Source organism: Lissotriton helveticus, chromosome 5_1, assembly GCF_964261635.1.
Source record: "Lissotriton helveticus chromosome 5_1, aLisHel1.1, whole genome shotgun sequence".
Lineage (NCBI taxonomy): Eukaryota > Metazoa > Chordata > Amphibia > Caudata > Salamandridae > Lissotriton > Lissotriton helveticus.
In genome coordinates this window covers 1,342,116,968-1,342,132,838 of record NC_136065.1, presented here as the reverse complement: position 1 = coordinate 1,342,132,838, position 15,871 = coordinate 1,342,116,968, and the positions used below count along the sequence as shown (strand labels likewise).

The window sequence follows — 15,871 nt, the reverse complement described above, 5'->3', positions numbered from 1 at the left end:
TTATTATATGTTATGATGAAGATAGTATGCCTGGTGTATTACTTGTGAAAAGCACAATAGTCAGCAGGCATTTGTACAAAAAAAACAACAACAAAAAGATTACCTTAGTAGGCAAGGGTTTTTGGTTTAATTACCCTCCTCAGTGCACATCGTATATACCACTGATTTGTCAGTGAGAATCGTTTTTGAACCCTGTTTGCCAACTGTTATTTAGGATAAATGTGAAATTTTATGACTGCATGACGTAAGGCTGCCTTATGGGAAAGCTTACTCTCAGTACAGTAGGCCTGAGTTGGTTATGGTGACACTTCAATAACAGCAGCTGTAGGCTTGATTGGTATGTAGGGAATTGTTATGCCAGATGCCATAGATTGGTCTATTTTTTTATGAAAAGTTATTACTAAGGCAGTAGGCCTGGTTTATGTATTGTGAAAAGCATATGGTGAAGCCAAAAGGCCTCTAACAGTGGATTGTTATCACATTATGTCATATGCCCTACAATGGTATTTGGTTATATGTAATCTCACGGATTGCCATGGTAGGCAAGGGATTTGCTGTTGGTCACCCACTCTGACAAACCCTGGGTAGAATTTCATTGTGATGATTCTTGTTGGGCCCTATTGCGAGAGGATGCATATTATTTTGCTAACACTAATTTGTACATATTTGTAATTTTAATCAATGTATGCCTGATGGTTGCCAATTTACGCTCATGTCAGTAGGCCTGTGTTGTATATAGTGTCACGAAAAACAGAGGAGAGAGCAAGGTATTTGGTTCACCAAGTGAACGGGGTAATACTCCTGTACCCCTGGGTATATCAATAGAGAACAAAAGAAGGAGTACCACCCAGTGGAAATCACAGTTCCTAATGGGGTGCAGGCTGGAACAAAAGGGGGAAAAAACTCTCCTTTTGTTAAAAAACCCTTCACTCACCACCTAGTGGTGACATGCTTCATCATCGGGGTCCACCCTAATGACCTAGCGTCATCAGGGTGTGCTACAACACCTGATTACAGTGGAGCTGGTTGTGAGTGAGGATGCGTGAAAAGGAAAAAAGTATGTGTGTTAAAAATTGTCCTGGTTTAACTTAAGAAATTAAAGTTTTATTTATAAGCAACTGGACAATATTAAAAACAAAAGTGCGAGATAGAGTGTGGGTAATTATGAGCCCATGTATCTCTATGTGTTGTCAGGTCTACATGTTTCAACCATAAAGGTGTAGGTTCACCAGGTTTTCTTCAGGACCGTTGCCCTGAGAGTGGATGGTGTGCGTCCCCTAAAAGGCGCGCCCAGTCCTACTCTCTGGGACCACAATAGTGACAAAAAAGTAGATGTCTGTGGTAAACGCTAAAACCCGGTTGGGTTTGCGTGAAAAATCAAAATACTCGTATTAGGGTATTGTGAAACCTCATAGGGCGGGGAGAGGTTAACCTCGTGGAGAGAACGTATTAGTTCTGTGAGGAGGTCACTGGCCGAATACCTACTGCGGTCCTCCGCCCTGTTACCGTATATAGTGTCACGCCATTGATAAAGGCTAGAAGCCTTGTTGTTTAACTGGGAAAAGTTATTTCAGATTCTTTATCTGTTTATAAAAGTTATGACAAATCAAGTGAAAAGCATGTGTTAAAAAAAATAGGCTTTTAAGAATGGAATAATATTACACAGAGCCAAAACATGTAGCTAGTTATTTTGTTACACAGAATCTTGCAGATAACCATAGTAGTTAAGAGTTTTAGTATTGATGACCCACCCGAACAAATTATAGGTATAGACGTTTTGAGCTATGGTAATACGTAGTGGCTCTATCAGGAGGGTGTTCATATTGTTTTGACTACTGCATTTTGTACATATTTGTAATTTTATTACAGTATACCTGATGGTTGTCTTGCTGCAAGGCTTATGGCCAGCACCGAAGTTCGGAGTTGGTTATGATGTCAAGCAAACGATAAAGGTTAGAGGCCTGATTGTTTGTAATGAAAAGTTACGATAGAGCAAGTCGGCCTGACATATTGATTGTGAAAAGCGTATGTTAAAATCAAAAGGCATTTAAGGATAGATTGTTATTACTCTATAATAATCCCTATAGATAGATATTTTGTGTTAGTAACCATGGGTATTGGTACTCTCCCCCCCCCCCCCCCTTGACAAATTGTGGGTATAGATGCTTTACTGTTAGAATCCTTATAGGCGCTCTTAGGGGACATAGATGTTTTTTTCCCAGCTGTAATTTTGTATACCATGCCATGTCATTTTATGATTGATTGCCTGATAGATGCCTTCTGGGAAAGCTTAGGCTCAATACAGGAGGCCAGGGTTGGTTGTGTTGACAGGTCAATGATAGCACCTGATAGGATTACTAGCAAAAATATTTTCGATTCCATTGGTCTGATCTGTTTATTATGAAAAAGAATGATTAATGTAGTAAACCTGATATATTGATTGAGAAAACGTTATGTTAAAGTCAATAAGCAATTAATTGTGGATTGTGATTTCTCTGTATTAAGGCTTAAAGGTTGGTATTTTTTTACATGAAATGTCACAGATTACTTTTGTAAGGAAGGAATTGTGTGTTAGTTAACACCTCTGACAAACCCTAGGGGGTGAAGATTTGCACTGTAATAAATCTTGCTAGAATCTCTTCTAGGCTGTCTGCCAGTCTCTTGTAATGAACATTAAGTAATGCATAAATCCATGTTTATAAATCTATATCCATATAGATAAATAGAGGACCTTTGGGTCAGTTCTGTTCTGCCATTGGTCTATCTGAGTGTAATTTACAGACTGCTTCCATCAATGACCGCGCGTCTGTATGGGGGGTAAAGGTTCAGTTCACATCAGTCATAGGTTTTGTTGCCCTGTGAATGGTGGCATTTTCTGATCATATGTATATCCACCAGAAAATGAGTGTGCTTCTGTGTCTGAGCTGGCCAATCCAGTTCAAAGCCTTTTGGGCTACTGCAGCGCCCCATTTCTGGGTTTTCCCACTTCCATCTTCCGCTACTAAAACATTGTCAAAACATGGCAGTCCACCTTGATTTGAACTTTCATACCATTTCATTCTTTTTTGGAAGCAATTAAAACATATTGGCTTCTCACATCCACCCAGATTATTTTCTGATCCCTTTAAATTGTGTTCTGAGCTTTCAAAGCCCTTTTTTCTTGCTATTGCAAATTAAAATTTCTTCAGTACCATTCCTCCCACACATTTAGATACAACACCGTCAGACTCTTAGTGGTTCCAAGATTCCTTCATCAACTCACTAGCGGGCTTGCCACTTCTTTCGCCGCAGCCAGGCTCTGGAACTCCATTCCCCACTCCTAACTGGAACATGATCAGATTTTACCTTCCCAGAAAGCATTGAAAAACTGTCTCTTTTCTAAATTCCACTCCTAAATCCCAGGTCACACTCTTAGAAATCAGCGATAGTTTAACATTAGGACATCTTTTAGGTTATTTGTGAGCTTTACAGAACCCTTAACAAATTCATAAAGTGTGACTATGTGAATGGGATTGGTCAGTTTTGATAAAACTTGAGTACAGCAGAAACCATGTGTCCTTGTCTGTTGTTTGTGCAATCCAAGGATAGCTGTAGTGTGTAATCAAAAGTTCTACCTGCAACACTCCATGATATTAGCAAATTATTTAACAAAATATTTATGAGAAACTGGATGCTGCAAAAGCTGTCCTCTTCGGTTTTGGTGTTGTGCCCTCACGGAATCTTTTCCAGAATCACCAGTAGACAACCTTCAAGTGTCTCATATGGCCGGTACCTGTGGTGTTGCGTCTCTTAGCCTTCACACTCCAGTTATACTTTCTCTTGTGCTTAGCGGGATATCCGCACTTGCCACAGGTACATTTCTGGAGATGGTACACCTTTGATCCACAACGACGACACAGTGTGTGCGTCTTGTTTCAGCGTTTGCCAAATGATGACATACCCTTTGTCATCTTGCCACAATGGCCGATACGATATTAACAAATTATCTCATGAGCAGTTCTGACCCTTGCTACATCTGCCTTGAATTTTATAATGGTTCCATATTGTATTGAGTGAAAAAAGCAGTCATGGATATGGTCTGTAAGGTTTAGAATGAAAGATGGTAGGAATTATCTGACGCACTCCTAACATCGGGTGTAGATAATATTTATTTTTTGTATCTTCTTGCATATATTGAACTCCGCTTTGCAGCTCAAGAAGGCATTGCCAAAGCACAAATGCAAGATAATGTGTTGTGGTCTCATACTGCCTATGTATTTCCTAGAGTGTTTGAAAATATCACTGAACAGCCTAATCCCACTACTCTGCCACCAGAATTCACCCTACTGACGTATTTTTGTGGAACTTGATCACTCTACCAAAGTGTTGTTGCCTCGTATAAATTTGAACTTGAAAGCTTTCAAGGTGTGACTGGGCAGTATCATAATCAATTTCACAAGATGGAGGAGCACACAAACAGACGTTTTAGTTCTAACTTGTTATTCCCAATATAACAAAATACATCAAATTCTATTATGCATCAAGTTCTCACTATTGAAATGCATTAAAAACCATAAACACCCAGTCAGTATAATGTATAGGACAACATAAATATCAGTATATCAAATAAAAGGAGGACACTTTTAATATTTTCTTTTTATTCATGCTCTGCAAGTGCGTAATACAAATTATCCTGACATAAGTCGTGTACAGCCAAAAAAAAAAATGAATGCAAAGCACTGTCATTTACAATGCCAGTAACTCAAACTTTAATGCTGCGAGACCTATTGCATTGTAAATGCTTGTTTTCATATATTTCATTGTTTTATAATTCCCTCTTCGTTTCTTTACTTCCCCTTGTTTCTTTTAACATTTCCTAAGAGGATACTACGCCTCTCCTGGCAGCTAACTCGTCACTTGCTTGTTGCTCATTTTGTCTGTCACTTGCCGCAAGCGATGTGGCTACTTTTCTCTAAACCAGGAGGCCATTATACAATGCTGTTGTCCACAGTATTCTACTGTTTAACCATTCCAAGATGGCCAACACATTGGTTCTAAATGTGGTGGCTATGATGAAACTTTAAAACAATTGTAGAATATTTATAAAACTTCTGAAAGACTGACACCCATTACTATGTTTAGTTTTGTTATTGCAAGAATATGACCACTGTGTTTAGACAACAGCATGGATTTGTTTTTCTACTTGTATTCTTGTAATTTATCTAGTACATGTAGAGTTTGTGTGTGTGTTATTGAAGTTGTGTTGGAGGGTGAATACAAGATTGAGTCAGTGGATGGATGAATGGATGCATGAGTGCAAACACAAGTAACAAAGTGCATGGATGAAGTCTAATTGAGTGCCTAACCCCATCATAGACACAAAAGGCACTTTTGGTCATAAGCCAGACCTATTGGCATTGCCAATGCTTGCTTCATAAGACACAGCAACAACAGAAGAGCCACCCCTTTTACTTAGAACAGGTACTCCTTGGGCAGAACAGTGCAATCTGCCTCTTTTACAAGACGGGTATGGCAACAGAACCAGCGCTCGTTTTTCCCATCACAGGACACAAATACATCAGGCCGCGACAGTGCAAGCTTGGCTTCCTCATAGAATAGGATCAGGATGGCAGTACTGAAGAACTCTTTCTTCTCTTACAGAAAGCAGTGCATGCAATTTCCTATTCCCCTCAGAACAGATCCAGAAGGGCAGACGAGTACGAGCTTTCATCGCTTACAGAACATGCACAGTTAAGGCATGAGTGACATGTAGGTTGCAGACAAATCTCTGAAGCAGGCGCTTAAAAGGAATGTGTGTAGGTGAATGAGTGAGAGATTTCTGACATAGTTCTCATTCACGTGATATTCCATGTCAGCATCTTGAAAGTCCCTTTGCTGCTTGTGCTGATTCTTTGGTTTTCCATTTATTGAGAAATACCTAGTAGGTCATTGTTATTTGGAGCAGCCTAGCCAGCTATTAACTATTCTCTAGTTAGGCATACAGGTACCAACTTCTTAGAAAAGGTTTTGAATGCACGCGATCATCGGGCACTGTACAGTCTCAGCATCTGCGATACACTGGTTAAACATTTTGAGGACCACCAGTGAGTAAAGTGATGCAGAATGTATTGCACTCTTACCAGTGCTTTAAATGGAATTTTAGAAATGCATTGTTGAGTGAGAATTGCAGGTCTCCGCCCATTATAAATGTTGCACAATTACTGAGAGTTGCTGATATTCTCCCTTTAAATTCAGGACGTCCAGGTACTCAGTACCTGTTCATTAAAAGCACTGACGTCTACGGCCATGGGTTTCTAGCTTTGAAGTGCTGTAAACTACAGTTGTTAACTCAATGGAACTCTTTTTATCAACTTCATAATGATAAATGGCTCGGTCGGCCGTGCCTGGATTTGAACCTTTACCCTGCAAGATGCGCCCGGATCTCTGCAAGCGTGTATAATCTACTGAGGCACCGGACCTGGACCTGCACTGCACCAGCACCCACCAAGCCGTCCACCAGCAGCAACCACCTGAAGTGCATCCTGCGCAACACCCGCTCCGTCCACAGACACGCCGTGGAACTCTGGAACCTCCTCGACACCACATCTCCAGACGTCGCCTTCCTCACGGAAACCTGGATGAACGCCTCCTCAGCACCCGACATCGCCATCCCGGACGGATACAAGATCACCCGGAGGGACCGCGGCAATCAGACCGGAGGAGGCATCGCCATCATCCACAGGAACACCATCCGCATCACTACCAACACCGACGACACCCTCACAGCCGCCGAACACCTGCACTTCCAGATCCACACCGACCCCAAGACCACCCTCAGAGGCACCCTCATCTACAGACCCCCGGGACCACGCACACAATTCAGCGAAAACATCGCCGACTTCATCAGCCTGCACGCCCTCCCCTCCGCTGACTACATCCTCCTCGGGGAACTCAACTTCCACCTGGAGAACAACAACGACCGCAACACCACCACCCTGCTGGACAACCTCGCCAACCTCGGACTCAAGCAGTTGGTGACCACCCCCACCCACCACGCCGGACACACACTCGACCCCGTCTTCTCCTCCAGCAAGGACATCGCCTTCAGCCACGCCACCGGACTCCACTGGACGGACCACAGCTGCGTCCACTTCAGCTTCAGAAAGAACACGACCCACCACCACCACCAGCAACAGGTCGCACGCAGAAGCTGGAACAAGATCACAGCCGACCAGCTCGCCGCGTCCCTGAGCCAAGACCCCCCAGCCAGCTCAGCGAACCCTAGCCAGGCCACCAACAACCTCACGAAGTGGATCAGCAACTGCGCTGACGACCTTGCCCCTCTGAGGACCCCGCCTAGCAGGACCGGCAGCAAGAAAGCACCTTGGTTCACCGACGAACTCAAGAGCTCCAAGAAGAACTGCCGAGCCCTCGAGAGAGCCTGGCGCAGAGACCCAACTCCAGACAACCCTCAAGCTCGCCACTAGAAAACACCACCAACTGATCCACACCACCAAGAAAACCGCATTCAAGGAACGACTGGACAACAACGCACACAACTGCAAGGAACTCTTCAACATCGTCAAAGAGCTCTCCAACCCCAACGCCGGAAACAACGACATCACCCCATCACAAGACCTCTGCAACTCCCTCGCCTCCTACTTCCACAACAAGATCGCAGACATACACAACAGCTTCATCACACAGCCAACGGACCCCACGACCGCACCTGCACCCCCCACCACCACCCTCAGCGCCTGGACCCCGATCAACACCGAAGAAACCCGACGCACGATGAACTCCATCCACTCCGGATCTCCAACCGACCCCTGCCCTCACCACGTCTTCAACAAGGCTGACGCCGTCATCGCACCCCACCTGCGGGACATCATCAACACCTCCTTCAACACCGCTACCTTCCCGGAGAGCTGGAAGCACGCCGAACTCAGCGCTCTACTGAAGAAACCATCAGCGGACCCCACCGAACTCAAAAACTACCACCCCATCTCGCTCCTCCCGTTTCCGGCCAAAGTCATCGAGAAGACCGTCAACAAGCAACTGGCCGCCTTCCTCGAGACTAACGGATCCCTCGACCTCTCGCAGTCTGGCTTCCGGGCCAACCACAGCACCGAGACCACCCTCATCGCAGCCACCGATGACATCCGAGCCCTGCTCGACAACGGGCAAACTGCGGCCCTCATCCTCCTGGACCTCTCCGCGGCATTCGACACTGTCTACCACCGCACCCTAGTGCAGCGCCTCAGCAACGCCGGAATCCAAGAGAAGGCACTAGATTGGATCATCTCCTTCCTCGCCGGAAGGACACAGAGAGTCCGCCTCCCTCCGTTCAGATCCGAGGCCACCGAAGTCATCTGCGGCGTACCACAAGGATCATCACTCAGCCCCACCCTCTTCAACGTCTACATGAGCCCCCTCGCAGCCATCGCACGCAAGCACAACCTCAACATCAGCTGATCCTCTCCCTCACCAACGACCCCGCCACCGCCAGAGCCAATCTACACGAAGGGGTGACAAACGTAGCAGAGTGGATGATGAACAGCCGCCTGAAACTGAACTCAGACAAGACGGAAGTGCTCATCCTGGGCTCCGCACCCTCCGCCTGGAACGACTCCTGGTGGCCCCCCGCCCTGGGCAGCGCACCCAAACCAACAGACCACGTACGTAACCTGGGCTTCATCCTGGACTCCTCCCTCTCCATGACCAGACAAGTCAACGCCGTCTCCTCGTCGTGCTTCAACATCCTGCGCATGCTACGTAAGATCTTCCGGTGGATCCCCACCGAGACCAGGAAGACGGTCACTCAGGCCCTCGTCACCAGCCGACTGGACTACGGCAACTCCCTCTACGCGGAAACCACTGCCAAACTCCAGAAGAGACTCCAGCGGATCCAGAACGCCTCAGCAAGACTCATCCTCGACATCCCCCGACGCAGCCACATCTCCGGACACCTGAGCGACCTGCACTGGCTCCCGGTCAACAAGAGAATCACCTTCCGGCTCCTCACCCACGCACACAAAGCCCTACACAACCAAGGCCCAAGATACCTCAACAACCGCCTCAACTTCTACACTCCCACACGCCAGCTTCGATCGACCAACCAAGCCCTCGCCGCCGTCCCCCGCATCCGAAGAGCCACCACAGGAGGAAGGTCCTTCTCCTACCTGGCCGCCAAGACTTGGAACTCCCTCCCGACCCACCTCCGCCTGACCCAAGACCACCTCGCCTTCAGAAAGCAGCTCAAGACCTGGCTGTTCGACCAGTAGCGGACCCCCCTCCCCAAGCGCCTTGAGACCCTCCGGATGAGTAGTGCGCTATACAAATGCCTTGATTGATTGATTGATTGAGGCATGTAATGAAGTAACACTTCAATATATGGGTTTTAGTGAAAGTGTCAAGTGTTGCTTTGTAAAATGTAAAAGCAGAGTCCAACCAGTCATTCTGCTACATTAAATTTGCACAAACTTGCAGCACATTCAGTAGCTGTATAAATGAAAAATATATAGTTCACTGGCTTTAGAATAGTAGAACCCATGGTTCTTTGTACTATTTCATCAGACTTGTTTGAAATCGTTTTTTGCTTTGAAAAAAATGAGAGAACGTGAGTGAATATTCATCGCAAACAGTCTTGCTTTTTTGGATAGCTGCATTAAGTATAAGTTACTAATGTCACCCTCCTGGTCCTCCAAAACTAGTGTGGAGGGGGTGTACTTTGACTGCTGGAGAGACTTAAGTAGGTACCATGAGTTTGTTTTGTATTCGCCTTCTGACACTGTTCTGTGCTCGTGGAGTTACCCCACCTCCTAGAATGATTCTTTGCCACAAGCAAGACTTTGATATAACACTGTCTCGTGTAGTATTTTAATCCTCCAGCATGTTCAGTGCCTCCATCCTGTCCTTAAGTCATGAAGTCTAAATCACTTATTTCGCTTGAGGAGAGCGTTTGGACAGATGCAGCTCCTTTAGGATGCCCTCCTTCTGGGTATACGGAAAGCCCTACTTTTTTTTTTTTACATCAATAGACTTTTTTTTAATGTTGTTTGTCAGGACTCCACTCCAAGCCGTTACTACCACAACAATTCAACACCATTATCACCACCGAGACAACTGCAACTACCGTTAGTACCACTAACGTAATCACTGCAACCATCACCACCTTACGACACAACAGATTGTGTGCTTACCACATGAAAGCCAAACTTCTTGTCTTTGCCAATGTTTTTTTTGGTGGTGCTTCTCATCCGGATACTTTACCACAGTTGCAATCAATAAGTTTCAACGGTGGCGAGCATGGCGGCAGTGCCCGGATGCACAGCCTGTCTAGCAGCAGTTAAGGCTGAGTAATAAGACTTGGCACCCGTTTAAACACAGATTTGTTTTCTTCGAAGGGAAGCTGAAAGCAGCCCTTGGAAGCGGGGGGAGCAGGGGGAGCAAATGTTTTGTTTCTCCTTCTAATGGAATTGCTGAAAGGCAATTGTGAGCAGCGCTTGGTTTATTGCCGGGCTGGGCAGGAGGTCACTGGCCCCAGCCACCTCCCTCGGTTTATAGCAATTAGGTTAATGGCACTCAGCCAGCCAAACTCCTTCCTCCCCCCCCAAACTCCTCATCTGTGGAACCCCCGCCCCCTCGGTGTCAGCCTCCGCTCCGTGGTGCGCCGCGGCCTGCTGTCACTACTGCAGGACAGACTGCCCATCATCAGTTCTGCCATAAAATGTCCAGCGACGTCTTCCCCTTTGTGTCTCTCCTTGCATCGATTGCCTCTTGAGTTTAAGTCTTTTGTGTACAGATCAACATGAATCTCCATATGTAGTGGGACGAGATACGGCTATGAGTATAAAGATGTGTGCCCAGTCTTTTGACCATTTGCATTTTTATAGCGCTTAGTACCATTTCTAGGGTCGTTGTGCTTCAGAATCTGAGCATCCTTTACGGTTCTGGTTGACAAGTTGACTGTGGTTTAGTTTAAAGGGTCTGATGACATTGAGGGTTCACATTGGCTCAGCATCCTGTGATTCTGGGCAACTCACTTCATCTCCCCGTGCCTACAAAAATTGAATGTGACCTTGTGTAACGTGACTGGTGCTCAGTAGCACTCCAGTACCTTGGGGTTGAGTTTGCGCTGTGAGGGGACAAGAGCTCGCTGAAGGTTTCCAATCTCTGCCTGCTGCTACTCTTGGGAACTTTACCAGAGACTGTGCCTGTGAACTGCTCGTGTGACCAGGTTAAGCCCAGTGTAATGCACTAGGTATGGTGGGGCCTATGTTACTCGCGAGCCTCTTCCCTGTGGTTTGTAGGGAGCACGGGCGGTCCCAGAAAGGAACGGGCTGGTTCTCTCTTCTTACTTGCGGCGTTGACTCAAGAGCCTTTCATTTCATTGACCCCTGGAACTGTGGCCCAGACAGCAAGGGACATGGTGGGGAGGCTGGTTTCGGACACAACACAGGTGTCCGCAGGCTAATAAGGGTCAGTCAGTGTCCAGTCAGATGCATTACTGTGTAAAGGAGCCTAGGATTAGTGCACACTTAGGAAAACTAGTGTTATTCCTGAGTTCTGAGCCCAAATAGGTTGCATGTAGTGTTGTGTAAAATAAAATGGTGGCTACTATCTGTGTTTTGTACTCGTTTGGGTGATCAGGCTTTGTAATCAGGTAGAAGTTTCCACAAAGCCCTCTGGCTTTATATTGTCTAGAAATGATTACTTTCTTTACAAACATTCTAGAGGTAAATTCTTCAAAAATGTAATTTGGAGCTACAGATTGAATAACAAACTGCCAGACAGGTCTTGCACAACAGTCCTTTGGTGCCTGGCACAGATTGCTAAGGTAGCTGGGGGGGGCTTTGCTTCTATTACCTATGATCCAATACTTTTCAAATTAAGGGAACTCAAAAAATGAGCTTATTTGATAAAAAAACAACACCTTGGACCCTCCGGTTGGAGTTGATCTATGTACACAGCTGTCCCAGAGCCAGCTTTGGCTGATGGTTTTCCTGGTTGGGAGGACTGGGTGAACAGATGGCAATATCACAAAATTGTAAGGACCCAGTCAAGATTTTCTCCTACCACGTGAAATAATGGCTGCATTTCCAAACTCCTTTTACTCGTGGGTCTCTGTTGGACCCAGACTCCTTTTGAGTGAGATATGAGAGCTCCCGGAGTATTGAGGTGGGAGGGACCACAAATTCCTCTTGGGAACAATGGAAGCTCAGAGTCTAGATCATGGGTACTCGCAAACATTTTCACGGGGGTCAAAATGTTTGGTCTGTGGCCTGCCGAGGGCCGCATTGATGCCAGCGGGGTGGTGGTCTGGGCAAAAGGGTTAGCGGGGCGGTGTCTGTGGTACAGTGGGTATAGGGAAAGCAAAGTATATTTCTAGTAATGAACTGCACAATGTGAAACCAGAAAACCTGGGATTAATCCTGGCTTCCCAATTTTGCCAAACTGTGATCCTATGCAGTTGTTTACACTTTCCCTCCCTTTTCTTCATATCACTTATAAAAAGACCTCAAAATATGACTTCAGGATGGGCTCTTTACCGAATCTTCTCCTGTGTTTGAATTAATAAATTATGATGTTGTTCATGTAGAATAGGAACCCAGGCCACCCAAGAGAATGCACATAACAACTGTCTATTTAATAGTCAGTTCAATATTGGCATTGTTGTCAGGGTGGGAGGAAGAATTAATGTTTTTAAATTCAAGTTTAGAAACTATCACATTAAACTAAAAAAACTTCTCAACACACTGATATAATCTGATGCACTAAGGAGAAATGGAACTGCATGTTAATGAGATACACTTTTTGAATTTGGTAGTGACTTTATAAAATGTTTACTCTTTTGCAGCAAGGTGTGTTTAAAAATTAAAGTGTTCCTAAAGATAAGAGGTGCAGGACACCATAGTTACTTCCTGTCTTTAGCTTCACTTAACCTTTAAATAAATGCTCAGCCGATTATTTAAGATCTTTTTAATGTTAGTGCTGAGTCAAGTAAACAGCAGCCCAGAGCTGCTGTTGACCAGGGGGCCACATGTAAAGGTCAAGAGGGCTGCATGCGGCCCCCGGACCGTACTTTGAGTATCAGTGGTCTAGATCCACCACCAGGTGATGCTGCAGCTGCCCCAACACTTGTACAGCAATTAGGAGGGGCCCACTCCTATGTGTTAGCAAGGCCAGGAGTAGGATATGTTACTAGGGCGCTGGATTGAGGGGCGTAAAATGTTGGTGCAAGGGACTGTGCTTGCCAGGCAGTGTTGTTATTCTGGGTTGCTTGCTTTGTTGTTTTTTTTGGTCCAGTAAAACTCCACTGGTCCCCCTTTGCACTGGTGTCATTGTCTCCCTGTCAGGGTAGAAAGATGGAGCCCAGGGCTTGTAGGCGAGGTGCTCATACTGGGAAAGCTCCTGGCCCACAGGCAAGTTTTTCAGAAAGTAGGCAGGTAAAGCATTCCAAGGTCGAGGCAAGAACTCCTCCAGCCTCATTGCAACTTAGTAGAAAGAAGCGCATGCAGCTCCTTTTACAGGTAGCACTTGTGGGGTCCACTTAGCGTCATGTCTATGACCTCCCTAGGTCACAGACATGATTTTTTTGCGGTTCCATTATCATACCAGCACTTTACTGCAAATCAAGATTGAGATACATTGGATGATTTGTGTGTGAGTGCTGCAACTGGACTAGTTGGGGTCCAGTACCTCAAAGCTGAGGCTCATTGAAGGATCTGTACGTTGGATGTGGTGCCTAACTAGTCAGGATGGAGGTAAATCACGATGATCTGTGTGAGTAATATCACCGAAATGGCTTGGGAATGTTAAACCTTTGTTATATCTTTGGCAGGAGCCTCGTCAGCAGCACTCAACTGTAAGCCAATCCAAATTTAGAGGAAGAAACACACAGGCCACAAAAGATCAATGAAAGTGACTGTATTAGTTTCCCAGCCACATTGTGACCACCCACCTCTAGGGAGGGACCTGCTACAGCACTGAGTACGAGGGATCAGATATAAACTGCACCTGCTGAAAACACTACATCTGAACTGACATGGGGTGAGGATCCCCCTCTCGGCACAGGGCTCCCGGATTCAGCGCTATGAAGTGGTCTTCTTGCCTTCCATCCTTTGCATACCTTCTGTTACTGGGAAGAGACTCCTCTTAGTTTCATGCCTGGCTACCTCAGTCCTTATCATTAGTCTGCAATTGGCTAATACCTCATTTGATAGATATCAACCTCTCCTCTTTAAAACCCTATCCCTGTAATCTAACATTATCTAACCTCTGTCAGCCTATCTAGCACTGCAACCATTCACCTGAAACCACGTAACCCCAAGAATGATCGCACCTACCTGGTATTAATATATCACAAAGTAACTGGAGTAAATGCATGCAGTTTCTCTTGAGAGATCATGACCAATGACAATAACCGGAAGCTTGTCTCCTTTCTGGTGAAGAATTGGCTTGGTAGTTTGGTCTGCCCTGTTCCCATGATGCACTGGGCCAGGGACAGACTAATTTGCATATAGCCAGGTTCTGAGCTGGGATGGGGCAGTGAGCTAAATAACGGTGATGGATCAAGCCCTGATCTTTGGACTGGGTAAGAGTGGTCTGCTTAATTCAGACACTCTGTTCATCACCACCCCCTTTTCTGAATCATTTTGTCCACCATAAGCGTGGAAGGGTATACTCAGACATGAGTCCCTTGCTCACTGCTCCATCAGGATTCAAGCAAGCCGGGCCGACGACGCCTGAAATGGCAGAAACCAGGCCCCGGAAGCTTGTCTCCTTTCTGGTGAAGAATTGGCTTGGTAGTTTGGTCTGCCCTGTTCCCATGATGCACTGGGCCAGGGACAGACTAATTTGCATATAGCCAGGTTCTGAGCTGGGATGGGGCAGTGAGCTAAATAACGGTGATGGATCAAGCCCTGATCTTTGGACTGGGTAAGAGTGGTCTGCTTAATTCAGACACTCTGTTCATCACCACCCCCTTTTCTGAATCATTTTGTCCACCATAAGCGTGGAAGGGTTTACTCAGACATGAGTCCCTTGCTCACTGCTCCATCAGGATTCAAGCAAGCCGGGCCGACTACGCCTGAAATGGCAGAAACCGGTCCCCGGAAGCTTGTCTCCTTTCTGGTGAAGAATTGGCTTGGTAGTTTGGTCTGCCCTGTTCCCATGATGCACTGGGCCAGGGACAGACTAATTTGCATATAGCCAGGTTCTGAGCTGGGATGGGGCAGTGAGCTAAATAACGGTGATGGATCAAGCCCTGATCTTTGGACTGGGTAAGAGTGGTCTGCTTAATTCAGACACTCTGTTCATCACCACCCCCTTTTCTGAATCAATGACAATAACCAACATTAGCCACTTGACCGACTACTAACCTTGTATTCTGAAGTAGCGTACTCCTCGCCGTGAAGCGTTTCAGCGCCTTGTCAGGGGTAGTAAGTGCTATGTAAATACAATTACAAATTGTGGTGCTTTGCAAACTATTTTAATAAATGCACAATTTGAGCAAACACTTTATTCTGGCGAGATATATGACAGTGTCACAGGAAGTAGCCTGAGGAGGGGGCCCGGGAAGAAGAGGTTAGGACATGGAAGATGTGGCTGAGTGACTGGCGATTTGGTAGTACATTTTCGGATGAAAGGAAAAGCTCAGTTTTCCATTTGTGTTTTCCTCGGATCTGGAAAGTCCCCCTGGAGTTGAAATTAGAAATGCAGATTGACCTTCTGAACTCCCCCACATGTGCCTCCTAGGGATCTGGTGGAGGAGATAGGCAGGCGGTGGTGACAGGTCCTAATCAATGGGCTTCAGACACAGGAGGATTAGGCTCTCCGAGCCTCCATTGAAGGGGTTGATGGTAGCACTGATTTCAATGCAGCTTGTCCG

At 46.0% G+C, this 15,871-nt stretch overlaps 1 protein-coding gene and 1 pseudogene across 2 annotated transcripts in view; one reads left to right on the top strand and one right to left on the bottom strand.

Moving 5' to 3' along the window:
- Positions 1 to 15,871, top strand: part of CELSR2 (cadherin EGF LAG seven-pass G-type receptor 2) — a 325,195-nt gene that overhangs the window by 163,740 nt on the left and 145,584 nt on the right. The window lies entirely within an intron of this gene.
- On the bottom strand, positions 3,657 to 3,950 carry LOC144753610 (large ribosomal subunit protein eL37-like; annotated as a pseudogene).